Here is a 7,965-nt window from a genome sequence, read left to right on the forward strand (position 1 = left end):
GAAGAGGGAGAATGCCGGCAGCTGGAATTCTGGTCAGAAAAAGAAGCAACACTGTCCTTCAAGATCCCTCCCTTTGGATTCAAATCCTTCTCGATCCGCCCTGTCTCCTCATCGACACCAATACAGAAGGCTGGGCATAGACGAAAAATAAAGGAGGAGAAACATCACTCAGAAATCATAAGGCAATAGCAAGGGATCATTCAGATTCACAACATACCTTTGAGTTTGTCGCTCTTCTCCTTGTCATAGTCTTCAATAAACTGCTCCAATTCGTCCCTCTTGGCAGCGACCTTCCTGAACCTGGTATCCCACTCGACATAGTGCTTCTTCAGCTTAGCAAGTTCCTCAGCAGATTTTTCTGCAGCAACCTTCAAAAGGTAGTTCTCCTCTTCAAGCTTCTCGACTCTCTTGATCTTGGTTTCAGCCACCTTGGTTTTTTGATTGGCCCCCTCATACGTCCATTTTTCATCATGCTTTCATGTTGATATTTATCGCTTTATGGGTTGTTATTACACTTCACGGTACAATACTTATGCCTTTTCTCTCTTATTTTATAAGGTTTACATGAAGAGGGAGAATGCCGACAGCTGGAATTCTGGTCTGAAAAAGGAGCAAGTTTGAGATACCTATTCTGCGCAACTCCAAAAGCCGTGAAAATCAACGAGGAATTATTTTGGATTTTATAAAAAATACTGGGTGGAAGAAGTACCAGAGGGGAGCCACCAGGAGGCCACAAGCCCGCCACACGCAGCCCACCCCCTGGCCGCGCTTAGGTGGCTTGTGGGCCCCCTGTTGCCCCTCTAGCTCCCATCTTTTGCTATAAGGAGGGTTTCGTTCCAGAAAAAAATCAAGAGGAGGCTTTCGGGAGGAATCGCCGCCGCCACGAGGCAGAACTTGAGCAGAACCAATCAAGAGCTCCGGCAGGGCCGTCCTGCCGGGGAAACTTCCCTCCCGGAGGGGGAAATCGCCGCCATTGTCATCACCAACACTCCTCTCAAAGGAGGGGACTCATCACCACCAACATCTTCATCAGCACCATCTCATCTCCAAACCGTAGTTCATCTCTTGCAACCAATCTCCGTCTCGCGACTCCGATTGGTACTTGTAAGGTTGCTAGTAGTGTTAATTACTCTTTGTAGTTGATGCTAGTTGGATTACTCGGTGGAAGATTATATGTTCAGATCTCTAATGCTATTCAATACCTCTCTGGTCATGAACATAATTAGGCTTTGTGAGTAGTCAGTTTTGTTCCTGAGGACATGGGATATGTCTTGCTATAAGTAGTCATGTGAATTTGGTATTCGTTCGATATTTTGATGCGTTGTATGTTGTCTTTCCTATAGTGGTGTTATGTGAATGTCGACTACATAAAACTTCACCATGTGAAACTATCAAAGTAGCGAACGTGAATCATATGAACATGATGAAAACTAGCTAGATAGAAATTCCCATGTGTCCTCTGGAGCGTTTTACCTCCTATAAGAGTTTGTCCAGGCTTGTCCCTTGCTACAAAAGGGATTGGGCCACTTTGCTGCACCTTTGTTACTATTGTTACTTGCTACTCGCTACGAATCATCTTATCACACAACTATCTGTTGTTGATAATTTCAGTGCTTGCATAGAATACCTTGCTGAAAACCACTTGTCAGTTCCTTCTGCTCCTCGTTGGGTTCGACACTCTTTCTTATCGAAAGGACTACGATAGATCCCCTACACTTGTGGGTCATCACCCCCTCCAGCCCGATGCCAGATCTTCATCCCTCTTCACGACGTCCTCCTTCATGGTAACTAAAGAAACAAAATTCTTCAGCCTCTCAGAAAGGTGATCTCGTAATATAACCTCAGTCAGATGGGGAGAAAGATCAAACAACAAGACAGTCAGACACGAAAGGCCTACCTTCGACTGCGTGTTTCTCCTTTCCAAGCGCTCACTCTTGGCTTTTTCAGCACCAAGACTGAGACGTGGGTCCTGCAACTCCCGATCAACAGTGTCATCACGGATTCCGAGCCCCCAGGAGGTCTGCCATCAACAAACACAAATTATGTGAAGTACAGAAATGATAACTAAGACTACCGCCAACTACTTCAGTCGACGTTAGTCTCGGGGACTACACCCAGTGGGTGCGCTCAGCGCGCTCCCATTGAAAGGATAAGAGGAGGGACAAAGGGCACTGTACCCCATCAACCTCTCTCGAGTCAACACAGGAACCAAGACTACCGCCAACTGCTTCAGCCGACGGCAGCCTCGGGGACTACACCTAGTTGGTGCACTCAGCGCGCCCCCTCTGGAAGTGGATACTCAGTGGGTGTGTGCCCTGGAGCAAACCCACTAGGGACCAGAAATAAACAAAAGTGTATACAAAGGAACTCACCCGGATGTTCTTCACCACAGCTTCGGTGGCATCATATGCCTCCTTCAGTCGCCCAAACATCAACTCCAGCTGAGCCAGGGCTTCCTTGTGTGCGCCTTCTTGGTCCTTCGGGATATGGTGCAGCTGGAAAATATTACGGTCCATGGGAGGAAGCTACGGAGTGGCAGACGGACCAGTTTTGAGTGACACCCTAGTTGAGGTGGTCCCCCGAACCACGGGAGTCAGAACCTTGGCAACCGAGGGTTTGACCACTCGTCTGGGAGTCACATCTTGCTTCTGTGCTTCATCAATGACCGAAAGACTGGTAGGGTCAAGTTCGATCACATCTTGTGGCCCTCCACGCGTCAATAGGCGTTCAAAGGATCATTTCAGGGCAAAGTCTCAAGTCCCGAATGAATTACAAGTGAGCTCAAGAATTAACTTTGGAGGAGGCGACATTGGCGTTGGCTTGCCCTTTATCAGAAGTCTTGGGCTCGAGCAAAGCAGCGGTGTATGAGGCCTGCAACAAAAACAACAAGGAAATAAACCATCACTCGGGATACCTTGATCGACAAAAAGGATCACTCGGCAAGAATACTTACGCTGAAGCCACAGGTACATCAACCTTGATGCGCGGCAGAACAGCCTTCTGAGGCTTGGAGGTCGTGGTCTTCGGCTGCTTGGCGGCCTTTTCCGGCGACACCTCGGGCTCACTGCAGCCCTATTTAGAACTGTGGGTTGTCATGGCCTACACGGTCGGTTTCATCACCCTCGGGGTCTTGGCGCCCCCAGCACGGACCCCGGGGTCCTAGCGTGTCTTGGAGCGGACCTTAGGCGGGACCTCATCGGACGTAGAAGATTTTGCCTCGTCCCTGTGTTCGTCGTCGCTCTCCTCCATCTCCTCTTCATCATCACCATCTTCATCATTTTCTGAGCCCTCTAAGTGCTCGGTGTCACTCGCCACATCAATCATCACGCGGTCAACCGCCGACACGGAGTTGACCAGTGCCGTAAAGGCCTGCCGAATGAAGGAAACAAGTTTACAAACTAAAGCAAAAAACAACAATGAATTTCACTTAGTTCAGACGCATGAAAGCTTCCCTCATTCGACGGATGCTCCTCCGAGAAGGGGGCACTAACCTGGTGCCCCTTGGGTTGTCTCACACGGGTTTCATGGCTTTGAGCTTATTCTCCAACTGCTCCGCCCCGATCTCCTCTAGGTGAACGCAGGTAGGGTCATTCGGTCCACCATACATCCACATGGGGTGGGATCTATCGTGGAGGGGTTGGATCCTCCGCTGAAAGAAGACTTCTCGAAGATCCATCCCGTTGACACCCTTTCGTAACAGAGCAACCAACACTATCACCATAATGTCTACATCCACCTTCTCCTCCTTCGACACGGTCAAAGAGGGATCCGACTGGATTCGCTCAGCCAAATAAGGTGGAAGACCCGACGGACCCTCACCGACTGGAACATCCTGGCAATAGAACCAGGAGTCCTGCCAACCCTTCACAGAATCAGGGAAGGACATCTGTGGGAAAGTACTCTTCCCTCTAAGCTGTATTCCTAAACCCCCGCTGAGTTGCACTACATTCGTCCTCCCCCTCCTCCCGACTGAGAACACTTCTTCACTGTCATCACTCGGCATGTAAACAAGTGCTTGAGCAATCCCTAGTGCGGATAGCATTCGAGGAAGTTCTTGCACAAGGACACGAAGGCGGCTAGGTACGAGACATCATTGGGGGAGATCATGAAGCTGCGCACCAAAGAAGTCAAGGAATGCGCGGAAGAATGGATGCGGGGACATAGAAAAACCTCTTTCCACATGGGTGACGAGGAGCACTCGCTCGTCACCCCTCGGCGTGGGTTCCCACTCGCCCTCCTTCGGTAGTCGCCAGCTCCCTGGGGCCACCACACCTTCGCTCTCAAGCTCTTGCAGGTGCCCCTTGGAGACTCGGGACGACATCCAGTCGCCCTGAATCCAGCCCAGCGGGAGCGCCCCGGCACTCAATGAAGACCCGCGCGAGCCTTTCTTGGTTCGCTTGGCCTTTGTTGTCACGCCATTCACCATGTCGCGCGGCGAGATGGGCGATGCGGGAGGAATCTCGAGATGGGAAGAGCTCTCAACTATAGCGGCAAGGTTCAGAGAGGAGATGGAAATGGCTCGGCTCTCAGCTACATCTGGCGGCGTGATCCTCTCCCCTCTCTACCTTGTCCCTTTTATACGCCAACCGGAGGTTCCCCATCAAGTGCCTTGCCAGCATGAGGAGGATCCGCAGGATCCCTGGGACAACGCACCTACAACACGACAACGACATCTTAGGTGTGGAAATCGAGTTGCCTCTCCACTACCTCCACTGCCCACGTCACCGTCATTTCTGCCCCTCCTGCGCGCTCCTTCAATTTAGAAAGCGCGGAAAATGCCGCCTTCCTCATAACTCGAATGGATTCTGTATCCATGGCGCATAATGAGGTGAGCCAAACATCCTACAACTTTTCCTTCCATGGGACCTCAATCAATCGGATGAAACAAGAAGGTGACCTGATTGCCCTTATCATAGCACGAGTGGGACCCGTCCTGTCTCGCATATGGGCCATCCGGAGCTCCGAGCTCGCGATCGTCCGAATTGTCAACCTATCTTCTTGAAAGATAATCAATTATTACTGATTGGATGCTCAGTGTGAACATTGATGAAAGTTGTAAATGTCTGCAAATTTTTGTGATGAAATGACATTCGAGTAGGCCTACGCAAAAAAAAAATGGATGCTCCGAAAACACTTTCGTTGGAAGCATTTTGGAGCATCGTTTTTGTTTTCTTGTCCCGGCCTCCATGAATGTTATTTCATCACGAAAGTTTGTAGAATGTTAAAACTTTTATCAATGTTTATCACAAAAAAAATTCAGAATTTTTTAATTTTTTTATTATTTTTTTGGATTTTACTGTTCATCAAGGAGCATATGAGCTCGGGATGAAAAGAGCATTTTTGCGTTTGTAAGCCGTGTCCGACACCGTTTGACGATCCCACGCAACCGTGTGCGCGCGGGCGCCTGTGCGTCCCCACGCGAGAAGGTAGCCTACCTTTCTTCAGTTTCGTATCCTGTATGTAGCTAGCTTGATTTCTTCAGGGTTATTTTTGGGAGATGCTTGACTTCTTCAGTTGGCGTGACCTTGGTCAGTTAGTACAAAAATAGTTCTGGACATTAGTCATTGGTGTTGGTTTTGATTTGGTATTAGCAAGCTCATGGAGTCAAGGTTGTTTTGGATGTAGTGTCCTTGATACCGCTGCCACCGTCCTCGAAGCATGGCATCGCAGCATCATCGAAGCAGGCAGACGATCGTGGTCGCACCACTACAGCTTTCCAAGCACATCGTCACACCAACATCGAAACAATCATGTTGGTAGTCACAACACTGCGACGTCCGTGAAACATGCCATTGCAACATCATCGAAGTAGCCGAGCCTCCGTCGTAACATCGCCGCGGTTGTCGAAGCATAACATCGCATCATCGCCACGACTGTTCGAAACACGCCATCGCAACATCGTCATGGCCATGGAAGCATGTCGTCGCTACATCATCGCGGTCGTCGAAGCACACCACCGACATTCAAAGCATGTCATCGCGTCATCACCGCGGCCACTGCAACACGCTTCATAGCATCACCACGACATCGAAGTCTGTCGTCGCGGCATCGTCACAAGCATCAAAGCCCTCTACGAGCATGTCGTTGTGCTAACATCGCGATCGTCAGAACACACTTCGTAGCATCGGCGCGGCAGTCGAAGCAAGCCATCGCAACACCCTCGAAGAAGCAGAGATGTCGTTGCGGAGCTTTTGAAGCATGTCATCGCGCCATCATCGGGGCTGTCACAACACACCTCTTAGCATCGTCGCAATCATTGAAGCAGTCGGTTGTCGCAAAAACCGTCGTCTAGTGTCGCAGCACCGTCTCGCAACCTCACACACCCATAGGAGCCAGTCGACCCGTGTTACGCCCTGCTCTGAGAGGTGTGCTACAAGCCGGTGTTGCGAGTCATGTTGTGGGAGTGTTACCGGTGCTATGGGTCCTTGTAGCAATGGGTGACCAAATAATGGTTACAATGGGTTACTAAAGTCCCATGCATTTTTGCAAGATCATGCAAACTAGAGCTGAGTGCAATATGATCCACGTTGCAATGGGTGTGATCAAATATCCACGTGTTTGCAATGCCATGCAAGTCGGAGATGTCCGCAATATTTTTCATATTGCAAGGTAGACCACCTCTGTATCAAGCGGAGTGTGTGACACTGCAAGCCGCCACATACTTTCTTTTTGTTGGAAAGCCCATTGTCGCTATCGGTCATGAAACATGTAACACTCAAGTAGGGATGGCAATGGGTACCCATTACCCACGTACCCTGCGGGTAAAAACCCTATTAGGGTAAGGGTATGGGACAAAAATTTACCCATGGGTATATAAATAGGAAAATCTGGAACCCATCGGGTAGAGCGGGTATGGGTATGGGATCATACAACCCATACCCATATACCCATGTACCCATATAAAATCTATGTAAACTCAAAATTATCTCTATAATCTACACGATGTCAATAATTTATGAACTGAAAGTGTACGCCTATGTGTTGTTGTTTATGACTATATGATGTTGTTTTATAAGTATGTGTTGTAGTTATAATCTTTGTTTGTAAACTATATGATACAATGCAGTTCATAACTATAAGTTTTTTAATTGATGTTTTGCAAATATGGGTAATTTTATCCGCGAGTACCCGTCTACCCTGTCGGGTAACGGGTATGGGAAAAAATTGTACCCAGTGACGGGTATGGGTAACGGTGATGGGTAATATCAGACGGGGCGGGTAAGGGTATGTGGAGGCTCCACCCGTACCCATACCCAGCGGGTGCCATCCCTACACTCAAGCGAGAAGCATACTGATGCTACAAGCTGGCCTTTCACTATATTTCTTCTATGTGCTACTGCAAACACCCGAGCACAATACGAGTCATGCTAGAAACGATGAATCGCTACGGAAGAGTGCTTTCAACACGAAGGCCCTTACAAACGATGGGCCGAGTGTTTACAACACGAGCGGTTGCAATAGGGGTCTGTTGTAAACCCCCTGAATGGAACATGGGTCATGTTGCAAATGATGGGTCGCTGTCAATGCGAACGCAACATGAGTCATGTTGCAAACAATTGAACACAACCGAACGGCCGAGGAGTATTTGCAATGCCAGCCCAACTTGAATCATGTTACAAACCCCAAGTGTGACATGGATCATGTAGCAAAGGATGAGTCGCAGTTGACGCAAGCTCAGTATAGGCCATGTTGCAAACAATTGGTCATAACTGGACGGCAGATGAGTATTTACAACACAAGCACAGCTTAAATCATGTTGCAAACCCTTGAGTACGACATGAGTCGGCCATATGATTCCAGCATTCAATGGCTTGGAGGAAGCAACTCAGAGGGTGCTTGATACGTTTTAGTCCCATGACTAAAAGTAATGAGACTAAAACTTGCTAGCCTCATCTATGTTTGGATCCAAGTACTAAAGAAACTAAAATCAAGTTAATGAGCATTTATTATCCTTCAAACCCTCCA

The sequence above is a fragment of the Hordeum vulgare genome, chromosome 6H (assembly GCF_904849725.1).
Source record: "Hordeum vulgare subsp. vulgare chromosome 6H, MorexV3_pseudomolecules_assembly, whole genome shotgun sequence".
NCBI lineage: Eukaryota > Viridiplantae > Streptophyta > Magnoliopsida > Poales > Poaceae > Hordeum > Hordeum vulgare.